Source organism: Bactrocera oleae, chromosome 2 (assembly GCF_042242935.1).
Source record: "Bactrocera oleae isolate idBacOlea1 chromosome 2, idBacOlea1, whole genome shotgun sequence".
Taxonomy (NCBI): domain Eukaryota; kingdom Metazoa; phylum Arthropoda; class Insecta; order Diptera; family Tephritidae; genus Bactrocera; species Bactrocera oleae.
In genome coordinates this window covers 85411712-85438921 of record NC_091536.1, presented here as the reverse complement: position 1 = coordinate 85438921, position 27210 = coordinate 85411712, and the positions used below count along the sequence as shown (strand labels likewise).

The following is a 27210-nucleotide window of genomic DNA, read 5'->3' as shown; positions in this document are numbered from 1 at the left end:
AACGACGTTACCCTAATTTTTTAAGTAAAAATTATGTCTTCGCAAATAGTACAAAAGAGTAAATACTTAAAGTAAATCGTTATTAATAAAGAGGTTGAGACGCTAAACCCTAACGACGTTACCCTAATTTTTATGAAAAAAATATGTCTTCGAAAATAGTACAAAAGAGTAAATACTAAAGTAAATCGTTATTAATAAAGAAGTTGAGCCAGTAGACCCTAACGACGTTACCCTAATTTTTTAAGTAAAATTTATGTCTTCGAAAAGAGTACAAAAGAGTAAAGAGTTAAAGTAAAGCGTTATTAATAAAGAAGTTGAGACAGTAGACTCTAACGCCGTTCCCTTAAATTTTTATGCAAAAAATATGTCTTCGAAAATAGTACAAAAGGGTAAATACTTAATGTAAAGCGTCATTAATATAGAAGTTGAGACGGTAGACCCTAACGACGTAACCGTAATTTTTTATGCAAAAAATATGTCTTCGAAAAGAGTACAATAGAGTAAATACTTAATGTAGAGCGTTATTAATAAAGAAGTTACGCCACAGACCCTAACGACGTAATCCTAATTTTTATGCAAAAAATGTGTGTTCGAAAATAGTACAATAGAGCAAATACTTAAAGTAAACCGTTATTAATAAAGAAGTTGAGACGCTAAACCCTAACGACGTTACCCTAATTTTTATGAAAAAAATATATCTTCGCAAATAGTACAAAAAACACTTAAAGTAAAGCGTCATTAATATAGAAGGTGAGACGCTAAACCCTAACGGCGTAACCCTAATTTTTATGAAAAAAATATATCTTCGCAAATAGTACAAAAGAGTAAATACTTAAAGTAAATCGTTATTAATAAAGAGGTTGAGACGCTAAACCCTAACGACGTTACCCTAATTTTTATGAAAAAAATATGTCTTCGAAAATAGTACAAAAGAGTAAATACTAAAGTAAAGCGTTATTAATAAAAAAGTTGAGACGGTAGACCCTAACGACGTTACCCTAATTTTTATGAAAAAAATATATCTTCGCAAATAGTACAAAAGAGTAAATACTTAAAGTAAATCGTTATTAATAAAGAAGTTGAGCCATAGATCTAACGACGTTACCCTAATTTTTTAAGTAAAAATTATGTCTTCGAAAAGTGTACAAAAGAGTAAATACTTAAAGTAAATCGTTATTAATAAAGAAGTTGAGACGCTAAACCCTAACCACGTAACCGTAATTTTTTATGTAAAAAATATGTCTTCGAAGATAGTACAATAGAGTAAATACTTAATGTAAAGCGTCATTAATATAGAAGTTGAGACGGTAGACCCTAACGACGTTACCCTAATTTTTATGCAAAAAATGTGTGTTCGAAAATAGTACAATAGAGCAAATACTTAAAGTAAACCGTTATTAATAAAGAAGTTGAGACGGTAGACCCTAACGACGTTACCCTAATTTTTATGCAAAAAATATGTCTTCGAAAATAGTACAATAGAGTAAATACTTAATGTAAAGCGTCATTAATATAGAAGTTGAGACGGTAGACCCTAACGACGTTACCCTAATTTTTATGCAAAAAATATGTCTTCGAAAATAGTACAATAGAGTAAATACTTAATGTAGAGCGTTATTAATAAAGAAGTTACGCCATAGACCCTAACGACGTAACCTTAATTTTTATACACAACATATGTCTTCGAAAATAGTACAAACGAGTAAATACTTAATATAAAGCGTCATTAATATAGAAGTTGAGACGGTAGACCCTAACCACGCAACCGTAATTTTTTAAGTAAAAAATATGTCTTCGAAAATAGTACAAAAGAGTAAATACCAAAGTAAAGCGTTATTAATAAAGAAGTTGAGACGGTAGACCCTAACCACGCAACCGTAATTTTTTATGCAAAAAATTTGTCTTCGAAAATAGTACAATAGAGTAAATACTTAATGTAAAGCGTCATTAATATAGAAGTTGAGACGCTTAACCCTAACCACGTAACCGTAATTTTTTATGCAAAAAATATGTCTTCGAAAATAGTACAATAGAGTAAATACTTAATGTAAAGCGTCATTAATATAGAAGTTGAGACAGTAGACCCTAACCACGCAACCGTACTTTTTTATGCAAAAAATATGTCTTCGAAAAGAGTACAATAGAGTAAATACTTAATGTAGAGCGTTATTAATAAAGAAGTTACGCCACAGACCCTAACGACGTAACCCTAATTTTTATGAAAAAAATATATCTTCGCAAATAGTACAAAAGAGTAAACACTTAATGTAAAGCGTCATTAATATAGAAGTTGAGACGGTAGACCCTAACGACGTAACCGTAATTTTTTATGCAAAAAATATGTCTTCGAAAAGAGTACAATAGAGTAAATACTTAATGTAGAGCGTTATTAATAAAGAAGTTACGCCACAGACCCTAACGACGTAACCCTAATTTTAATGCAAAAAATGTGTCTTCGAAAATAGTACAATAGAGCAAATACTTAAAGTAAACCGTTATTAATAAAGAAGTTGAGACGGTAGACCCTAACCACGCAACCGTAATTTTTTATGTAAAAAATATGTCTTCGAAAAGAGTAAAGAGTTAAAGTAAAGCGTTATTAATAAAGAAGTTGAGACGGTAGACCCTAACGACGTTACCCTAATTTTTATACAAAAAATATATCTTCGCAAATAGTACAAAAGGATAAACACTTAAAGTAAATCGTTATTAATAAAGAAGTTGAGACGCTAAACCCTAACCACGTAACCGTAATTTTTTATGCAAAAAATATGTCTTCGAAAAGAGTACAGTAGAGTAAATACTTAATGTAGAGCGTTATTAATAAAGAAGTTAAGCCATAGACTTTAACGACGTAACCCTAATTTTTATGCAAAAAATATGTCTTCGAAAATAGTACAATAGAGTAAATACTTAAAGTAAATCGTTATTAATAAAGAAGTTGAGACGCTAAACCCTAACCACGTAACCGTAATTTTTATGCAAAAAATATATCTTCGAAAATAGTACAAACGAGTAAATTCTAAAGTAAAGCGATATTAATAAAGAAGTTGAGACGGTAGACCCTAACGACGTTACCCTAATTTTTATGAAAAAAATAGATCTTCGCAAATAGTACAAAAGAGTAAATACTAAAGTAAAGCGTTATTAATAAAGAAGTTGAGCCATAGACCCTAACGACGTTACCCTAATTTTTATGCAAAAAATATATCTTCGCAAATAGTACAAAAGAGTAAATACTTAAAGTAAATCGTTATTAATAAAGAAGTTGAGACGCTAAACCCAAACCACGTAACCGTAATTTTTTATGCAAAAAATATGTCTTCGAAAATAGTACAAAACAGTAAATTCTAAAGTAAAGCGTTATTAATAAAGAAGTTGAGCCATAGACCCTAACGACGTTACCCTAATTTTTATGCAAAAAATATATCTTCGCAAATAGTACAAAAGAGTAAATTCTAAAGTAAAGCGTTATTAATAAAGAAGTTGAGACGGTAGACCCTAACGACGTTACCCTAATTTTTATGAAAAAAATAGATCTTCGCAAATAGTACAAAAGAGTAAATACTTAAAGTAAATCGTTATTAATAAAGAAGTTGAGACGCTAAACCCTAACCACGTAACCGTAATTTTTATGCAAAAAATATATCTTCGAAAATAGTACAAAAGAGTAAATTCTAAAGTAAAGCGTTATTAATAAAGAAGTTGAGACGGTAGACCCTAACGACGTTACCCTAATTTTTATGAAAAAAATAGATCTTCGCAAATAGTACAAAAGAGTAAATTCTAAAGTAAAGCGTTATTAATAAAGAAGTTGAGACGGTAGACCCTAACGACGTTACCCTAATTTTTATGCAAAAAATATATCTTCGCAAATAGTACAAAAGAGTAAATACTTAAAGTAAATCGTTATTAATAAAGAAGTTGAGACGCTAAACCCAAACCACGTAACCGTAATTTTTTATGCAAAAAATATGTCTTCGAAAATAGTACAAAAGAGTAAATTCTAAAGTAAAGCGTTATTAATAAAGAAGTTGAGACGGTAGACCCTAACGACGTTACCCTAATTTTTATGAAAAAAATAGATCTTCGCAAATAGAACAAAAGAGTAAATTCTAAAGTAAAGCGTTATTAATAAAGAAGTTGAGACGGTAGACCCTAACGACGTTACCCTAATTTTTATGCAAAAAATATATCTTCGCAAATAGTACAAAAGAGTAAATACTTAAAGTAAATCGTTATTAATAAAGAAGTTGAGACGCTAAACCCAAACCACGTAACCGTAATTTTGTATGCAAAAAATATGTCTTCGAAAATAGTACAAAAGAGTAAATTCTAAAGTAAAGCGTTATTAATAAAGAAGTTGAGCCATAGACCCTAACGACGTTACCCTAATTTTTATGCAAAAAATATATCTTCGCAAATAGTACAAAAGAGTAAATACTTAAAGTAAATCGTTATTAATAAAGAAGTTGAGACGCTAAACCCTAACCACGTAACCGTAATTTTTTATGTAAAAAATATGTCTTCGAAAATAGTACAAACGAGTAAATACTTAATGTAAAGCGTCATTAATATAGAAGTTGAGACGGTAGACCCTAACGACGTTACCCTAATTTTTATGCAAAAAATATATCTTCGCAAATAGTACAAAAGAGTTAATACTTAAAGTAAATCGTTATTAATAAAGAAGTTGAGACGCTAAACCCAAACCACGTAACCGTAATTTTTTATGCAAAAAATATGTCTTCGAAAATAGTACAAAAGAGTAAATTCTAAAGTAAAGCGTTATTAATAAAGAAGTTGAGCCATAGACCCTAACGACGTTACCCTAATTTTTATGCAAAAAATATATCTTCGCAAATAGTACAAAAGAGTAAATACTTAAAGGAAATCGTTATTAATAAAGAAGTTGAGACGCTAAACCCTAACCACGTAACCGTAATTTTTTATGTAAAAAATATGTCTTCGAAAATAGTACAAACGAGTAAATACTTAATGTAAAGCGTCATTAATATAGAAGTTGAGACGGTAGACCCTAACGACGTCACCCTAATTTTTATGAAAAAAATATGTCTTTTTATGTAAAAAATATGTCTTCGAAAAGATTTAAAGTAAAGCGTTATTAATAAAGAAGTTGAGACAGTAGACCAACGTCGTCAGGGTCCTTATTTTTTTATGCAAAAAATATGTCTTCGAAAAGAGTAAAGAGTTAAAGTAAGGCGTTATTAATAAAGAAGCTGGGACGCTAAACCCTAACGACGTTACCCTAGTTTTTATGCAAAAAATATATCTTCGCAAATAGTACAAAAGAGTAAATACTTAAAGTAAATCGTTATTAATAAAGAAGTTGGGACAGTAGACCCTAACGACGTTTCCTTAATTTTTTAATGCAAAATCTTCGAAAATAGTACAAAAGGGTAAATACTAAAATAAAGCGTTATTAATAAAGAAGTTGAGCCATAGACCCTAACGACGTTACCCTAATTTTTTAAGTAAAAATTATATCTTCGAAAAGAGTACAAAAGAGTAAAGAGTTAAAGTAAAGTGTTTTTAATAAAGAAGTTGAGACAGTAGACCCTAACGACGTTTCCTTAATTTTTTATGTAAAAAATATGTCTTCGAAAATAGTACAAAAGGGTAAATACTTAATGTAAAGCGTCATTAATAAAGAAGTTGAGACGGTAGACCCTAACGACATAACCTTAATTTTTTATGTACAAAATACGTCTTCGCAAATAGTACGAAAGAGTAAATACCTAAAGAAAGCGTTATTAATAAAGAAGTTGAGCCATAGACCCTAACAACGTAAGCCTAATTTTTTATGTAAAATGTACAATAGAGTAAATACTAAAGTAAAGCGTTATTAATAAAGAAGTTGAGACGGTAAACCCTAACGACGTTACCTTAATTTTTATGCAAAAAATGTATCTTCGCAAATAGTACAAAAGAGTAGATACTTAAGTAAAGCGTTATTAATAAAGAAGTTGAGACGGTAAGCCCTAACAACGTAACCCTAATATTTTATGCAAAAAATATGTCTACGAAATAAGTAAATAGTTAAAGTAAAGCGTTATTAATATCGAAGTTTGGTCGCTAGACCCAACCGACGCAACCGTAATTTTTTATGTAAAAAATATGTCTTCGAAAATAGTACAAAAGACATTAATTTTTTATGCAAAAAATACGTCTTTGAAAAGTACGAAAGAGTAAATACATAAAGTAAACCGTTATTAATAAAGAAGTTGAGATGGTAGACCCTAACGACGTCAGCCTAATTTTTATGCAAAAAATATGTCTTCGAAAAGAGTACAAAAGAGTAAATTATTAAAGAAGCTAAGATGAATGACTCTCTTGACGAAACCTTAATTTTTTATGCAAATAATATGTCTTGGAAAAAAGTAAAGAGTTAGAGTAATGCGTTACTAATAAAGAAGTTGAAATGATAAACCCTAACGACGTAACCCACATTTTTTTGCTACGTCTTTAATATTGACATTTTTGAATTGAGAACAGAAGACTAAAGAAGATAACCAATTAACCGAATCTAACATTTCAAGCAATATTATTATGATTACACTATCTATACTACAAATTTATCATAACCAAAAAATTACAAATTTAAACAACAATATGATTAGCCTTCTATAATACAAACTTTATACTTCGAAAGTATTGCAAATTCAAGAAACCTTAATCATATTATCACAAAATATGAGGAAATCCGTTGATATCAGAGCAGCGTTCTATGAACTACTGAACCCTGAGAGTTAGGAAAGATCAAATTACTGACCAGTATTTCTTGCCATATTGGACAACACCCATTATAACACACCTCGACTAAATTCGTCGAATATCTTTAAAACACGTCTCGCATAATTTTACTATGATAAGCCTTCTATACTACAAAATTTATATTTCGAAAATATTACAAATTCCACCAACCTTAATTCTATTACGCAAAGGGTCGAAAAAGATTGAAAAAACAGTTGATGACCGTGCAGACTTTTATGAACTACTAAACTTTGAGAGTTAGGAAAGATTAAATTACTGACCAATATTTTTTGTCATTTTTCAATAACACCAAATACAACACACTTTGACTAAATCTCGAATATCTTTAAAACACGTCTCTTATAATTTTACTATGATAAGTATTCTATACTACAAAAGTTATACTTCGAAAATATTACAAATTCAAGCAACCTTAATTATGTATATTACGAAATGCTTCGAAAAATAATAAGCAATCAGTTGATATCAGTGCAGCGTTCTATGAACTACTGAACCCAGAGAGTTAGGAAAGATTAAATTACTGACCAATATTTTTTGCCATATTTCAATAATACCAAATATAACATACCTCGACTAAATCTCGAATATCTTTAAAACACGTCTCGTATAATTTTACTATGATTAGCCTATATATACTACAAAATTTAAACTTCGAAACTATTCCAAATTCAAACAACCTTAATTCTATTACGAAAAGCGTAGAAAAATATTGAAAAATCAGTTGATGACCGTGCAGACTTTTATGAATTTCAAAACCCTGAGAGTTAAAGAAGATTAAATTACTGTCTAATACTTTTTGCCATATTTCAATAACACCCATTATAACACACCTCGACTAAATTCGTCGAATATCTTTAAAACCCGTCTCGCATAATTTTACTATGATTAGCCTATTTATACTACAAAATTTAAACTTCGAGAATATTCCAAATTCAAACAACCTTAATTCTAATACGAAAAGCGTCGAAAAATATTAAGCAATCAGTTGAAATCAATGCAGCGTTCTATGGACTACTAAACGCTGATAGTTGAGAAAGGTCAAATTACTGACCAGTAGTTTTTGCCATATTTCAATAACACACATTATAACACACCTCGACTAAGTTGGTCGAATATCTTTAAAACACGTCTCGTATAATTTTACTATGATAAGTATTCTATACTACAAAAGTTATACTTCGAAAATATTACAAATTCAAGCAACCTTAATTATGTATATTACGAAAAGTGTCGAAAAATATTAATCAATCAGTTGAAATCAGTGCAGCGTTCTATGAACTACTGAACCCTGAGAGTTAGGAAAGATCAAACTACTGACCAGTATTTCTTGCCATATTTGAATAACACCCATTATAACACACCTCAACTAAGTCGGTCGAATATTTTTAAAACACGTCTCGTATAATTTTACTATGATTAGCTTATAAATACTACAAAATTCGAAAAGCGTCGAAATATATTAAGCATTCAGTTGAAATCAGTGCAGCGTTCTATGAGCTACTGAACCCTGAGAGTAAGGAAAGATTATATTACTGACCAATATTTTTTGCCATATTTCAATAACACGAAATACAACACACCTCAACTAAGTTGGTCGAATATCTTTAAAACACGTATCGTATAATTTTACTATGATAAGCCTATATATACTACAAAATTTAAACTTCGAAACTATTCCAAATTCAAACAACCTTAATTCTATTACGAAAAGCGTAGAAAAATATTGAAAAATCAGTTGATGACCGTGCAGACTTTTATGAATTTCAAAACCCTGAGAGTTGAAGAAGATTAAATTACTGTCTAATACTTTTTGCCATATTTCAATAACACCCATTATAGCACAACTCGACTAAATTCGTCGAATATCTTTAAAACACGTCTCGTATAATTTTACTATGATAAGTATTCTATACTACAAAAGTTATACTTCGAAAATATTACAAATTCAAGCAACCTTAGTTATGTATATTACGAAAAGCGTCGAAAAATATTAATCAATCAGTTGAAATCAATGCAGCGTTCTATGTACTAATAAACCCTGAGAGTTAGGGAAGTTTAAATTACTGTCTAATATATTTTGCCATATTTCACTAACACCAAATACAACACACCTCGACTAAATTCTTCGAATATCTTTAAAGCACGTCTCGTATAATTTTACTATGATTAGCCTATTTATACTTCAAAATTTATACTTCGAAAATATTACAAATTCAAGCAACTTTAATTCTATTTCGAAAAGGGTCGAAAAATATGAGGCAGTCAGGTGATATCAGTGCAGACTTCTATAAACTAACACACCTCGACTAAATCTCGAATACCTTTAAAACACGTCTCGTATAATTTTACTATGATAAGTATTCTATACTACAAAATTTATACTTCGAAAATATTACAAATTCAAGCAATCTTAATTATGTATATTACGAAAAGTGTCGAAAAATATTAATCAATCAGTTGAAATCAGTGCAGCGTTCTATGAACTACTGAACCCTGAGAGTTAGGAAAGATCAAACTACTGACCAGTATTTCTTGCCATATTTGAATAACACCCATTATAACACACCTCAACTAAGTCGGTCGAATATTTTTAAAACACGTCTCGTATAATTTTACTATGATTAGCTTATAAATACTACAAAATTCGAAAAGCGTCGAAATATATTAAGCATTCAGTTGAAATCAGTGCAGCGTTCTATGAGCTACTGAACCCTGAGAGTTAGGAAAGATTAAATTACTGACCAATATTTTTTGCCATATTTCAATAACACCAAATACAACACACCTCAACTAAGTTGGTCCAATATCTTTAAAACACGTATCGTATAATTTTACTATGATTAGCCTATTTATACTACAAAATTTAAACTTCGAAAATATTCCAAATTCAAACAACGTTAATTCTAATACGAAAAGCGTCGAAAAATATTAAGCATTCAGTTGAAATCAGTAAAGCGTTCTATGAACTACTGAACCCTGAGAGTTAGGAAAGATCAAATTACTGACCAGTATTTCTTGCCATATTTGAATAACACCCATTATAACACACCTCGACTAAGTCTCGAATATCTTTAAAACACGTCTCGTATAATTTTACTATGATAAGTATTCTATACTACAAAAGTTATACTTCGAAAATATTACAAATTCAAGCAACCTTAGTTATGTATATTACGAAAAGTGTCGAAAAATATTAATCAATCAGTTGAAATCAGTGCAGTGTTCTATGAACTACTGAACCCTGAGAGTTAGGAAAGATCAAACTACTGACCAGTATTTCTTGCCATATTTGAATAACACCCATTATAACACACCTCAACTAAGTCGGTCGAATATTTTTAAAACACGTCTCGTATAATTTTACTATGATTAGCTTATAAATACTACAAAATTCGAAAAGCGTCGAAATATATTAAGCATTCAGTTGAAATCAGTGCAGCGTTCTATGAGCTACTGAACCCTGAGAGTTAGGAAAGATTATATTACTGACCAATATTTTTTGCCATATTTCAATAACACGAAATACAACACACCTCAACTAAGTTGGTCGAATATCTTTAAAACACGTATCGTATAATTTTACTATGATAAGCCTATATATACTACAAAATTTAAACTTCGAAACTATTCCAAATTCAAACAACCTTAATTCTATTACGAAAAGCGTAGAAAAATATTGAAAAATCAGTTGATGACCGTGCAGACTTTTATGAATTTCAAAACCCTGAGAGTTGAAGAAGATTAAATTACTGTCTAATACTTTTTGCCATATTTCAATAACACCCATTATAGCACAACTCGACTAAATTCGTCGAATATCTTTAAAACACGTCTCGTATAATTTTACTATGATAAGTATTCTATACTACAAAAGTTATACTTCGAAAATATTACAAATTCAAGCAACCTTAGTTATGTATATTACGAAAAGCGTCGAAAAATATTAATCAATCAGTTGAAATCAATGCAGCGTTCTATGTACTAATAAACCCTGAGAGTTAGGGAAGTTTAAATTACTGTCTAATATATTTTGCCATATTTCACTAACACCAAATACAACACACCTCGACTAAATTCTTCGAATATCTTTAAAGCACGTCTCGTATAATTTTACTATGATTAGCCTATTTATACTTCAAAATTTATACTTCGAAAATATTACAAATTCAAGCAACTTTAATTCTATTTCGAAAAGGGTCGAAAAATATGAGGCAGTCAGGTGATATCAGTGCAGACTTCTATAAACTAACACACCTCGACTAAATCTCGAATACCTTTAAAACACGTCTCGTATAATTTTACTATGATAAGTATTCTATACTACAAAATTTATACTTCGAAAATATTACAAATTCAAGCAATCTTAATTATGTATATTACGAAAAGTGTCGAAAAATATTAATCAATCAGTTGAAATCAGTGCAGCGTTCTATGAACTACTGAACCCTGAGAGTTAGGAAAGATCAAACTACTGACCAGTATTTCTTGCCATATTTGAATAACACCCATTATAACACACCTCAACTAAGTCGGTCGAATATTTTTAAAACACGTCTCGTATAATTTTACTATGATTAGCTTATAAATACTACAAAATTCGAAAAGCGTCGAAATATATTAAGCATTCAGTTGAAATCAGTGCAGCGTTCTATGAGCTACTGAACCCTGAGAGTTAGGAAAGATTAAATTACTGACCAATATTTTTTGCCATATTTCAATAACACCAAATACAACACACCTCAACTAAGTTGGTCCAATATCTTTAAAACACGTATCGTATAATTTTACTATGATTAGCCTATTTATACTACAAAATTTAAACTTCGAAAATATTCCAAATTCAAACAACGTTAATTCTAATACGAAAAGCGTCGAAAAATATTAAGCATTCAGTTGAAATCAGTAAAGCGTTCTATGAACTACTGAACCCTGAGAGTTAGGAAAGATCAAATTACTGACCAGTATTTCTTGCCATATTTGAATAACACCCATTATAACACACCTCGACTAAGTCTCGAATATCTTTAAAACACGTCTCGTATAATTTTACTATGATAAGTATTCTATACTACAAAAGTTATACTTCGAAAATATTACAAATTCAAGCAACCTTAGTTATGTATATTACGAAAAGTGTCGAAAAATATTAATCAATCAGTTGAAATCAGTGCAGTGTTCTATGAACTACTGAACCCTGAGAGTTAGGAAAGATCAAACTACTGACCAGTATTTCTTGCCATATTTGAATAACACCCATTATAACACACCTCAACTAAGTCGGTCGAATATTTTTAAAACACGTCTCGTATAATTTTACTATGATTAGCTTATAAATACTACAAAATTCGAAAAGCGTCGAAATATATTAAGCATTCAGTTGAAATCAGTGCAGCGTTCTATGAGCTACTGAACCCTGAGAGTTAGGAAAGATTATATTACTGACCAATATTTTTTGCCATATTTCAATAACACGAAATACAACACACCTCAACTAAGTTGGTCGAATATCTTTAAAACACGTATCGTATAATTTTACTATGATAAGCCTATATATACTACAAAATTTAAACTTCGAAACTATTCCAAATTCAAACAACCTTAATTCTATTACGAAAAGCGTAGAAAAATATTGAAAAATCAGTTGATGACCGTGCAGACTTTTATGAATTTCAAAACCCTGAGAGTTGAAGAAGATTAAATTACTGTCTAATACTTTTTGCCATATTTCAATAACACCCATTATAGCACAACTCGACTAAATTCGTCGAATATCTTTAAAACACGTCTCGTATAATTTTACTATGATAAGTATTCTATACTACAAAAGTTATACTTCGAAAATATTACAAATTCAAGCAACCTTAGTTATGTATATTACGAAAAGCGTCGAAAAATATTAATCAATCAGTTGAAATCAATGCAGCGTTCTATGTACTAATAAACCCTGAGAGTTAGGGAAGTTTAAATTACTGTCTAATATATTTTGCCATATTTCACTAACACCAAATACAACACACCTCGACTAAATTCTTCGAATATCTTTAAAGCACGTCTCGTATAATTTTACTATGATTAGCCTATTTATACTTCAAAATTTATACTTCGAAAATATTACAAATTCAAGCAACTTTAATTCTATTTCGAAAAGGGTCGAAAAATATGAGGCAGTCAGGTGATATCAGTGCAGACTTCTATAAACTAACACACCTCGACTAAATCTCGAATACCTTTAAAACACGTCTCGTATAATTTTACTATGATAAGTATTCTATACTACAAAATTTATACTTCGAAAATATTACAAATTCAAGCAATCTTAATTATGTATATTACGAAAAGTGTCGAAAAATATTAATCAATCAGTTGAAATCAGTGCAGCGTTCTATGAACTACTGAACCCTGAGAGTTAGGAAAGATCAAACTACTGACCAGTATTTCTTGCCATATTTGAATAACACCCATTATAACACACCTCAACTAAGTCGGTCGAATATTTTTAAAACACGTCTCGTATAATTTTACTATGATTAGCTTATAAATACTACAAAATTCGAAAAGCGTCGAAATATATTAAGCATTCAGTTGAAATCAGTGCAGCGTTCTATGAGCTACTGAACCCTGAGAGTTAGGAAAGATTAAATTACTGACCAATATTTTGTGCCATATTTCAATAACACCAAATACAACACACCTCAACTAAGTTGGTCCAATATCTTTAAAACACGTATCGTATAATTTTACTATGATTAGCCTATTTATACTACAAAATTTAAACTTCGAAAATATTCCAAATTCAAACAACGTTAATTCTAATACGAAAAGCGTCGAAAAATATTAAGCATTCAGTTGAAATCAGTAAAGCGTTCTATGAACTACTGAACCCTGAGAGTTAGGAAAGATCAAATTACTGACCAGTATTTCTTGCCATATTTGAATAACACCCATTATAACACACCTCGACTAAGTCTCGAATATCTTTAAAACACGTCTCGTATAATTTTACTATGATAAGTATTCTATACTACAAAAGTTATACTTCGAAAATATTACAAATTCAAGCAACCTTAGTTATGTATATTACGAAAAGTGTCGAAAAATATTAATCAATCAGTTGAAATCAGTGCAGCGTTCTATGAACTACTGAACCCTGAGAGTTAGGAAAGATCAAACTACTGACCAGTATTTCTTGCCATATTTGAATAACACCCATTATAACACACCTCAACTAAGTCGGTCGAATATCTTTAAAACACGTCTCGTATAATTTTACTATGATAAGTATTCTATACTACAAAAGTTATACTTCGAAAATATTACAAATTCAAGCAACCTTAGTTATGTATATTACGAAAAGCGTCGAAAAATATTAATCAATCAGTTGAAATCAATGCAGCGTTCTATGGACTAATAAACCCTGAGAGTTAGGGAAGTTTAAATTACTGTCTAATATATTTTGCCATATTTCACTAACACCAAATACAACACACCTCGACTAAATTCTTCGAATATCTTTAAAGCACGTCTCGCATAATTTTACTATGATTAGCCTATTTATACTTCAAAATTTATACTTCGAAAATATTACAAATTCAAGCAACTTTAATTCTATTTCGAAAAGGGTCGAAAAATATGAGGCAGTCAGGTGATATCAGTGCAGACTTCTATAAACTAACACACCTCGACTAAATCTCGAATATCTTTAAAACACGTATCGTATAATTTTACTATGATAAGTATTCTATACTACAAAATTTATACTTCGAAAATATTACAAATTCAAGCAATCTTAATTATGTATATTACGAAAAGCGTCGAAAAATATTAATCAATCAGTTGAAATCAGTGCAGCGTTCTATGAACTACTGAACCCTGAGAGTTAGGAAAGATCAAACTACTGACCAGTATTTCTTGCCATATTTGAATAACACCCATTATAACACACCTCAACTAAGTCGGTCGAATATCTTTAAAACACGTCTCATATAATTTTACTATGATTAGCTTATAAATACTACAAAATTTAAACTTCGAAAATATTCCAAATTCAAACAACCTTAATTCTAATACGAAAAGCGTAGAAAAATATGAGGCAAACAGTTGATATCAGTGCAGCGTTCTATGAACTACTGAACCCTGGAAGTTTGGAAAGATTAAATTACTGACCAATATTTTTTGCCATATTTCAATAACACCAAATACAACACACCTCAACTAAGTTGGTCGAATATCTTTAAAACACGTCTCGTATAATTTTACTATGATAAGTATTCTATACTACAAAAGTTATACTTCGAAAATATTACAAATTCAAGCAACCTTAATTATGTATATTACGAAAAGCGTCGAAAAATATTAAGCAATCAGTTGAAATCAATGCAGAGTTCTATGGACTACTAAACCCTGATAGTTGAGAAAGATCAAATTACTGACCAGTATTTTTTGCCATATTTCAATAACACCAAATATAACACACCTCGACTAAATCTCGAATATCTTTAAAACACGTCTCGTATAATTTTACTATGATAAGTATTCTATACTACAAAATTTATACTTCGAAAATATTACAAATTCAAGCAACCTTAATTATGTATATTACGAAATGCTTCGAAAAATAATAAGCAATCAGTTGATATCAGTGCAACGTTCTATGAACTACTGAACGCAGAGAGTTAGGAAAGATTAAATTACTGACCAATATTTTTTGCCATATTTCAATAACACCAAATACAACACACCTCAACTAAGTTGGTCGAATATCTTTAAAACACGTATCGTATAATTTTACTATGATAAGCCTATATATACTACAAAATTTAAACTTCGAAACTATTCCAAATTCAAACAACCTTAATTCTATTACGAAAAGGGTAGAAAAATATTGAAAAATCAGTTGATGACCGTGCAGACTTTTATGAATTTCAAAACCCTGAGAGTTAAAGAAGATTAAATTACTGTCTAATACTTTTTGCCATATTTCAATAACACCCATTATAACACACCTCGACTAAATTCGTCGAATATCTTTAAAACCCGTCTCGCATAATTTTACTATGATTAGCCTATTTATACTACAAAATTTAAACTTCGAGAATATTCCAAATTCAAACAACCTTAATTCTAATACGAAAAGCGTCGAAAAATATTAAGCAATCAGTTGAAATCAATGCAGCGTTCTATGGACTACTAAACGCTGATAGTTGAGAAAGGTCAAATTACTGACCAGTATTTTTTGCCATATTTCAATAACACCAAATATAACACACCTCGACTAAATCTCGAATATCTTTAAAACACGTCTCGTATAATTTTACTATGATAAGTATTCTATACTACAAAATTTATACTTCGAAAATATTACAAATTCAAGCAACCTTAATTATGTATATTACGAAATGCTTCGAAAAATAATAAGCAATCAGTTGATATCAGTGCAGCGTTCTATGAACTACTGAACCCAGAGAGTTAGGAAAGATTAAATTACTGACCAATATTTTTTGCCATATTTCAATAACACCAAATACAACACACCTCAACTAAGTTGGTCGAATATCTTTAAAACACGTATCGTATAATTTTACTATGATAAGCCTATATATACTACAAAATTTAAACTTCGAAACTATTCCAAATTCAAACAACCTTAATTCTATTACGAAAAGCGTAGAAAAATATTGAAAAATCAGTTGATGACCGTGCAGACTTTTATGAATTTCAAAACCCTGAGAGTTAAAGAAGATTAAATTACTGTCTAATACTTTTTGCCATATTTCAATAACACCCATTATAACACACCTCGACTAAATTCGTCGAATATCTTTAAAACCCGTCTCGCATAATTTTACTATGATTAGCCTATTTATACTACAAAATTTAAACTTCGAGAATATTCCAAATTCAAACAACCTTAATTCTAATACGAAAAGCGTCGAAAAATATTAAGCAATCAGTTGAAATCAATGCAGCGTTCTATGGACTACTAAACGCTGATAGTTGAGAAAGGTCAAATTACTGACCAGTATTTTTTGCCATATTTCAATAACACCAAATATAACACACCTCGACTAAATCTCGAATATCTTTAAAACACGTCTCGTATAATTTTACTATGATAAGTATTCTATACTACAAAATTTATACTTCGAAAATATTACAAATTCAAGCAACCTTAATTATGTATATTACGAAATGCTTCGAAAAATAATAAGCAATCAGTTGATATCAGTGCAGCGTTCTATGAACTACTGAATCCAGAGAGTTAGGAAAGATTAAATTACTGACCAATATTTTTTGCCATATTTCAATAACACCAAATACAACACACCTCAACTAAGTTGGTCGAATATCTTTAAAACACGTATCGTATAATTTTACTATGATAAGCCTATATATACTACAAAATTTAAACTTCGAAACTATTCCAAATTCAAACAACCTTAATTCTAATACGAAAAGCGTCGAAAAATATTAAGCATTCAGTTGAAATCAGTAAAGCGTTCTATGAACTACTGAACCCTCAGAGTTTGGAAAGATTAAATTACTGACCAATATTTTTTTGCCATTTTTCAATAACACCAAATACAACACACCTCGACTAAATTTCGAATATCTTTAAAACACGTCTCGTATAATTTTACTATGATAAGTATTCTATACTACAAAATTTATACTTCGAAAATATTACAAATTCAAGCAACCTTAATTATGTATATTACGAAATGCTTCGAAAAATAATAAGCAATCAGTTGATATCAGTGCAGCGTTCTATGAACTACTGAACCCAGAGAGTTAGGAAAGATTAAATTACTGACCAATATTTTTTGCCATATTTCAATAACACCAAATACAACACACCTCAACTAAGTTGGTCGAATATCTTTAAAACACGTATCGTATAATTTTACTATGATAAGCCTATATATACTACAAAATTTAAACTTCGAAACTATTCCAAATTCGAACAACCTTAATTCTAATACGAAAAGCGTCGAAAAATATTAAGCATTCAGTTGAAATCAGTAAAGCGTTCTATGAACTACTGAACCCTGAGAGTTTGGAAAGATTAAATTACTGACCAATATTTTTTTGCCATTTTTCAATAACACCAAATACAACACACCTCGACTAAATTTCGAATATCTTTAAAACACGTCTCGTATAATTTTACTATGATAAGTATTCTATACTACAAAATTTATACTTCGAAAATATTACAAATTCAAGCAACCTTAATTATGTATATTACGAAATGCTTCGAAAAATAATAAGCAATCAGTTGATATCAGTGCAGCGTTCTATGAACTACTGAACCCAGAGAGTTAGGAAAGATTAAATTACTGACCAATATTTTTTGCCATATTTCAATAACACCAAATACAACACACCTCAACTAAGTTGGTCGAATATCTTTAAAACACGTATCGTATAATTTTACTATGATAAGCCTATATATACTACAAAATTTAAACTTCGAAACTATTCCAAATTCAAACAACCTTAATTCTATTACGAAAAGCGTAGAAAAATATTGAAAAATCAGTTGATGACCGTGCAGACTTTTATGAATTTCAAAACCCTGAGAGTTAAAGAAGATTAAATTACTGTCTAATACTTTTTGCCATATTTCAATAACACCCATTATAACACACCTCGACTAAATTCGTCGAATATCTTTAAAACCCGTCTCGCATAATTTTACTATGATTAGCCTATTTATACTACAAAATTTAAACTTCGAGAATATTCCAAATTCAAACAACCTTAATTCTAATACGAAAAGCGTCGAAAAATATTAAGCAATCAGTTGAAATCAATGCAGCGTTCTATGGACTACTAAACGCTGATAGTTGAGAAAGGTCAAATTACTGACCAGTATTTTTTGCCATATTTCAATAACACCAAATATAACACACCTCGACTAAATCTCGAATATCTTTAAAACACGTCTCGTATAATTTTACTATGATAAGTATTCTATACTACAAAATTTATACTTCGAAAATATTACAAATTCAAGCAACCTTAATTATGTATATTACGAAATGCTTCGAAAAATATTAAGCAATCAGTTGATATCAGTGCAGCGTTCTATGAACTACTGAACCCTGAGAGTTAGGAAAGATTAAATTACTGACCAATATTTTTTGCCATATTTCAATAACACCAAATACAACACACCTCAACTAAGTTGGTCGAATATCTTTAAAACACGTATCGTATAATTTTACTATGATAAGTATTCTATACTACAAAATTTATACTTCGAAAATATTACAAATTCAAGCAACCTTAATTATGTATATTACGAAATGCTTCGAAAAATAATAAGCAATCAGTTGATATCAGTGCAGCGTTCTATGAACTACTGAACCCAGAGAGTTAGGAAAGATTAAATTACTGACCAATATTTTTTGCCATATTTCAATAACACCAAATACAACACACCTCAACTAAGTTGGTCGAATATCTTTAAAACACGTATCGTATAATTTTACTATGATAAGCCTATATATACTACAAAATTTAAACTTCGAAACTATTCCAAATTCAAACAACCTTAATTCTAATACGAAAAGCGTCGAAAAATATTAAGCATTCAGTTGAAATCAGTAAAGCGTTCTATGAACTACTGAACCCTGAGAGTTTGGAAAGATTAAATTACTGACCAATATTTTTTTGCCATTTTTCAATAACACCAAATACAACACACCTCGACTAAATTTCGAATATCTTTAAAACACGTCTCGTATAATTTTACTATGATTAGCTTATATATACTACAAAATTTAAACTTCGAAAATATTCCAAATTCAAACAACCTTAATTCTAATACGAAAAGCGTCGAAAAATATGAGGCAATCAGTTGATATCAGTGCAACGTTCTATGAACTACTGAACGCAGAGAGTTAGGAAAGATTAAATTACTGACCAATATTTTTTGCCATATTTCAATAACACCAAATACAACACACCTCAACTAAGTTGGTCGAATATCTTTAAAACACGTATCGTATAATTTTACTATGATAAGCCTATATATACTACAAAATTTAAACTTCGAAACTATTCCAAATTCAAACAACCTTAATTCTAATACGAAAAGCGTCGAAAAATATTAAGCATTCAGTTGAAATCAGTAAAGCGTTCTATGAACTACTGAACCCTGAGAGTTTGGAAAGATTAAATTACTGACCAATATTTTTTTGCCATTTTTCAATAACACCAAATACAACACACCTCGACTAAATTTCGAATATCTTTAAAACACGTCTCGTATAATTTTACTATGATTAGCTTATATATACTACAAAATTTAAACTTCGAAAATATTCCAAATTCAAACAACCTTAATTCTAATACGAAAAGCGTCGAAAAATATGAGGCAATCAGTTGATATCAGTGCAACGTTCTATGAGCTACTGAACGCAGAGAGTTAGGAAAGATTAAATTACTGACCAATATTTTTTGCCATATTTCAATAACACCAAATACAACACACCTCAACTAAGTTGGTCGAATATCTTTAAAACACGTATCGTATAATTTTACTATGATAAGCCTATATATACTACAAAATTTAAACTTCGAAACTATTCCAAATTCAAACAACCTTAATTCTATTACGAAAAGCGTAGAAAAATATTGAAAAATCAGTTGATGACCGTGCAGACTTTTATAAATTTCAAAACCCTGAGAGTTGAAGAAGATTAAATTACTGTCTAATACTTTTTGCCATATTTCAATAACACCCATTATAGCACAACTCGACTAAATTCGTCGAATATCTTTAAAACCCGTCTCGCATAATTTTACTATGATGAGCCTATTTATACTACAAAATTTAAACTTCGAGAATATTCCAAATTCAAACAACCTTAATTCTAATACGAAAAGCGTCGAAAAATATTAAGCAATCAGTTGAAATCAATGCAGCGTTCTATGGACTACTAAACCCTGATAGTTGAGAAAGATCAAATTACTGACCAGTATTTTTTGCCATATTTCAATAACACCAAATACAACACACTTCGACTAAATCTCGAATATCTTTAAAACACGTCTCGTATAATTTTACTATGATAAGTATTCTATACTACAAAATTTATACTTCGAAAATATTACAAATTCAAGCAACCTTAATTATGTATATTACGAAATGCTTCGAAAAATATTAAGCAATCAGTTGATATCAGTGCAGCGTTCTATGAACTACTGAACCCTGAGAGTTGGGAAAGATTAAATTACTGACCAATATTTTTTGCCATATTTCAATAACACCAAATACAACACACCTCAACTAAGTTGGTCGAATATCTTTAAAACACGTATCGTATAATTTTACTATGATAAGCCTATATATACTACAAAATTTAAACTTCGAAACTATTCCAAATTCAAACAACCTTAATTCTAATACGAAAAGCGTCGAAAAATATTAAGCATTCAGTTGAAATCAGTAAATCGTTCTATGAACTACTGAACCCTGAGAGTTTGGAAAGATTAAATTACTGACCAATATTTTTTTGCCATTTTTCAATAACACCAAATACAACACACCTCGACTAAATTTCGAATATCTTTAAAACACGTCTCGTATAATTTTACTATGATTAGCTTATATATACTACAAAATTTAAACTTCGAAAATATTCCAAATTCAAACAACCTTAATTCTAATACGAAAAGCGTCGAAAAATATGAGGCAATCAGTTGATATCAGTGCAACGTTCTATGAACTACTGAACGCAGAGAGTTAGGAAAGATTAAATTACTGACCAATATTTTTTGCCATATTTCAATAACACCAAATACAACACACCTCAACTAAGTTGGTCGAATATCTTTAAAACACGTATCGTATAATTTTACTATGATAAGTATTCTATACTACAAAATTTATACTTCGAAAATATTACAAATTCAAGCAACCTTAATTATGTATATTACGAAATGCTTCGAAAAATAATAAGCAATCAGTTGATATCAGTGCAGCGTTCTATGAACTACTGAACCCAGAGAGTTAGGAAAGATTAAATTACTGACCAATATTTTTTGCCATATTTCAATAACACCAAATACAACACACCTCAACTAAGTTGGTCGAATATCTTTAAAACACGTATCGTATAATTTTACTATGATAAGCCTATATATACTACAAAATTTAAACTTCGAAAATATTCCAAATTCAAACAACCTTAATTCTAATACGAAAAGCGTCGAAAAATATGAGGCAATCAGTTGATATCAGTGCAACGTTCTATGAACTACTGAACGCAGAGAGTTAGGAAAGATTAAATTACTGACCAATATTTTTTGCCATATTTCAATAACACCAAATACAACACACCTCAACTAAGTTGGTCGAATATCTTTAAAACACGTATCGTATAATTTTACTATGATAAGCCTATATATACTACAAAATTTAAACTTCGAAACTATTCCAAATTCAAACAACCTTAATTCTATTAGAAAAGAGTTAAAGCAAAGCGTTATTTATAAATAATTTGAGATGACAGATTTTAACGTCGAAGCTTTAAATTATTATTATAAGCAAAATGTTTTAAAAAAGTGTACAAAAAGTAGAGACCATCGAATGTACCTATCTGTCACTGAATGGGTATTCAAAGGCTTTCAAAATTCCAAACATGTACAGACAGAGGTCTGTCATAATATATTTGTTTATAAAACCTCAAAATATAATATTCACAAAAATTTTAATTCTTGCTATATGATAGCCGTGCATACGCGCAATTGGAAAGAAAAATTGTCACGAATGCCTATGTGTTGTAGATTTCTACATCTGTATGATATTTTGTTTTTTCTTATTTTAGAGAATCATTTAAAAAATATTTTTTTAATATACATCAGCCATCCTATATATACACTGTGTGTAGGAGTATATGATATTATATTTAATAATGGTAGTGTATGTAATTATTGTAATTGTAATTTCTACAAGTAAACTATATCCACTTATTTGCTGATGATTTGTACTTTCGTTATTCAAATACTAATATAGTAATTTTTTACACTGATGTAAATTTTCAGTCATATCCAAAGACTACCATAACTAATAGTATTGAAGATGTAGTTGGAAATTTAATTATTTTAAAAATGAATCAATGTTCGTGTATAAATATTTTATCTTCATACTCATATACAAATAAGATATTAATTGGGGCAAATATGTTGTACTATATGTATATATTATATATTTGTTTTGCGATATTAATGGACATTCATGTACTACTCCTAAATGTATGTATCCATTCAACCGTAAATATCAATTTTAGCAATAACCGCACAGTCTGAACTCATCACTGTATTGCTCTAAATTGCATGAAAGTCTTCCGGTTGAGTAAGATTTAGCTTTTTCGCGACTGAGGATCTGTTTAATACTTATTACCTTGTTTCATTATATAATTGTAAATGTTTAACCTCACTACATACAAAAAGCTTTTTTCTATAAAAATAATTTCTGTAGTCAAATAATAACCGGTAGCATCTGCTTCTTAATCAATGAAGTTTATCAGTTTGCAATATACACATATGGTCATTTAAATAGAATCAAATGCATTATACCATTTTTTCACTTTTTTCAAATTATTTGTTCGCAAAAAATTCGCTTGAATGCTGTAGATTTGGATAAACATTTATAGGAATATGGAAACAATTAATTTAACAATCAGTTTTATGGAGCTTGCAGTAATTTCGAAATTAAATAATAAAAAGAAACGTATGAGGAATTGTTGGAATGAGAAAACTATTCAAAATCAACAGAATTAAGAAAGGACGAAAAGAAATGGAGAAAATATATATATATCAAAAGTCGGAAATCAAAATTTTTAAAATATAACTCATTGGGTGAGAAGTTTAAAATGCTAAGCAGACAATATTTATTTCAATCTATTAAAGAAATGGATTGTGATACAGAATAAAATACGGAACAGTAAACGATTAGAATACAGGGCAGTGAAAAGGAATTATTCTAAAAAAAATATTCAAGAAAATTGTGCGAATTATAAATGAACTCAGTTGAATTCACCTTGATCTCTCTGATTAGTTATTGCTCTCTACCGTCCTCTTCAGAGAAAAAAATTTCACAATTGCAAAGAAACAATAACGCACTAATACTTGTAGAGTATGGTAAATCAAAGCGATCTCATTGAAGATGCGACATTTAACCGAATCGAAACGTTTGAATTATTTAAAAAAAAGTGCAAAACAAAATGCGTCGTGAACTCTCATAAAGAAAATTCCCTTTCATATACATATTTAGTTATCGCTGTAAATATGTGAAAATAGTATTGTTTGAAAGCGTGGATATATTTTAGGTAATATTTGTAGAAATTTCAAAGTTTAGTAATTTTGTTTAAATTGCATAATGTTTTCGTACAAAAAAAGTGTTACAATAAATGTAGTTCATTGAAAATTCAATATAAAAAAACACTACAATTACATTTCAAACCATAATTCTTATTTTTAATTAGTTTACAAGCATTAGCAAATTTTTTTATTAATGGCTTTTGATTCCGATTTATCTTAAAAAAATATTTAAAAACTATGCCCTTATTTACCTAATATAAAAAAGTGCTACATTTTCCCTCAATCTCCAGTTTAACGTTTTTTTTTTTAATTTTTTTCAAAAGTCAATAATTAACTTTCCACAAAAAACTACCAATTTCAATTCACTTGTTTGATTGATTCAAAGCAAAAACAGTTTGCTATGTAACTTCAATTTCATCTGTACTCCTTATTCAAGAATTTTAATTTAATCGAATGCTTAATTTTTTGTTACATGATTTTTTATATAAAATTTTTCGGGGTGAGGTTCCTCTCTAGTCTTTTTATGAATATCCTTATATCTCTAGAAAAAATATAAATCTTCTGTGGTATTCTCAACACCACAAAAATGAACCTCACCCACCAAAATATATAAACAAAGAGATCAAAATTGTACTTGCATTAAATGCATTAAAAATACATGGATGCTATTGTGGACGTCTGCAGGAACCCCCTTAAACTGAACGGGAGCACGAAGCAGGGAAATCATGCCGAGGTGTAATCTAGCTGGAGCTGATGTCCAAATAAGGTAAAATTTGTTTAATAAAAATTTAGTTTACGAAAAGTAATGACATATATCTTTATGCATAAAATGTATATAATATTCAGGTATAAATACATATATAAATCGCCAGCCGTTCCAAAATCGATCAACAAACTGATTTCCAACGATCTATAAACTGAAAATTTTATTTCAGAATTAATTTAAATAACACCTTATAGAATACAAAATGCTTTACACTCGTATAAGGAAGGTGTTTTTCAATAGTTTTCTCAACCACATACTGAAATTGGATGGTATTCCACACAGCTAGCGATCGATATTCATATACCTATAACTAATATATACATATATATTTAATTGTCGAAAAAATCATATTTGTGATTATAAAAATTTTTAAAGAAACTATATTTACAGATTTTTGGAGTTATCCCAATTAACATGGATGAAAAGCATACTTTTTTGAAATCCCGTTACTTGCCCACAAGAAGCATCCCCACATGATAATTCTCTCGAATTGAAAGTCATCAACTCTTTATATAAAGTTTAGCCACTAAATTTTATTTACTTCAGCTTTTTTGTGAAATGAAATTGTAATATGCTTGTTAATATACTCGTATAAGTTTAATACTCTTAAATATTAAGCCATTAATGAATAAATCATTGTTCCAATATAAAAAACGAAATATTTGTAATGAATTTTCTTTAAACGGTACTCTCTGTTATGGTAAGTAATGTGTATCCAAATTGTATCATTGTCAATTCGGTGTCATTGAATTTCACAAAAGTTGATGAAAAGTTATATGTCCTAGTAACAGTATTTACAAATTTCTGTAGAAGCAGGATTACAGCATAATTTGCTTACGTAGAAGTTTAACCAAAATTTCCAGAAAAGTAATAGTTAATTACCTTCTATGTACTCGCTCAATAAAAGTAGCTCGATTAAAAATTAGCTGTAAATTATTTGTCAAATTATATAAGGTTTTATTAAGGTTAATTATTGTGCATTTCAATACAATAATATATTGTAAGATTTCAAGATTTGCAAGATGCATTTATAAAAGAACTGTACAAAGTCCTGGAAAGTAGTAGCCATAACTTGCCATAACTTTTTCATACATATGTACATGTATTGGAAGACATTTGATAAATCTTAATAAGTAACAAGTAAGGATGATCTAAGTTCGGGTGTAACCTACCATTTCATACTCTTGCAACTTGCAAGGATCAAAGCTGCGGAAATACCTGCACAACGATACATTGTTATTAGAAAATTTCGCTCAGATATCTCACATCTATCACTCATCACTCTTTCTATTAGGTATATGGTGGCTAGGAGAATTATAAATCCGATTCAACATATTTTTGACGTTCATGCATACTATTATCGAAAACGGATTCTTTCCGGATTTCTATAATATATCTCACATATTAACTGATATTTTCAATAAAAGTTCGAAATATAAACTGGGGCCCATACATTCGGTATCTGGGGGCTTGAAAAGTTTTGCTTCGATGTAGACAATATTTGATTGTGGCACACTTCAAAGACACTATTCCTGCAAAGTTTTATCTAGATCCATTGATTGGTTCTTGATTTGTATACTGGAAAGTGAAAGAATCAGATGAAATTTAAAATTGTGTAATGTAATGTGAGCATATCAGAATGAAATTGGTCCAATAGGTTCCGAGATATTGGCGGTTCCACGCCCATCGGCCAAATTTTACACCGGCTCCTATAAAGCCTCCTTATACCATCTTGGGTGTGAAATTTTTTGTCTCTGACGTGTTTACTTATTGATTTATCGCCCTTTTAGTAGTTTTTAACAAAACTGTTATATTGGGAGAGGGCGGGGTTATAATCCGAAGTCATTACTTTTCACAAGGTAGGTAGGGATGCCAAAAAGATTACCCTTGGGCGAATTTGATTCTTATAGCTTAAATGGTTTAGGATATATGTCCATTAAACTTTAGAAGAGGCGGGGCTACGCTCACTTTTTAACATTTTTTTTAGCCATAGATGCCCTTTCCTAATGCAATTCGTTATACTAAATAAGAGCCTAGTGTCTTATTGTGGAGCTTAATTATAGCAATTTATTGGTTTTCGATTAATGGCGTTTTGTGGGCGTGGCAATGATCCGAATTCGCCCATCTGTAATACCAACTCCGCTTGGATATTAAGGAAATCTGTACCAAGCTTCATCGAGATATCTCACATTTTACTCAAGTTATCGCTTGCAAGGACGGACAGACAGACAGTCACTCGGATTTCAACTTGTCTCCTCATTCTGATCATTTATATATATATATATATGGTATAACTCCATATCTATCTTGATTAGTGA

General features: G+C 29.8%; 1 long non-coding RNA gene across 1 annotated transcript; it reads left to right on the top strand.

Annotated features, from left to right (window-relative positions):
* The first annotated feature begins 1112 nt into the window (after positions 1 to 1112).
* On the top strand, positions 1113 to 25551 carry LOC118680644 (uncharacterized). Its single transcript, XR_004976244.2, has 2 exons — positions 1113 to 24892; positions 25283 to 25551. It is a non-coding gene; the product is annotated as an uncharacterized lncRNA (long non-coding RNA).
* Positions 25552 to 27210: the final 1659 nt, after the last annotated feature.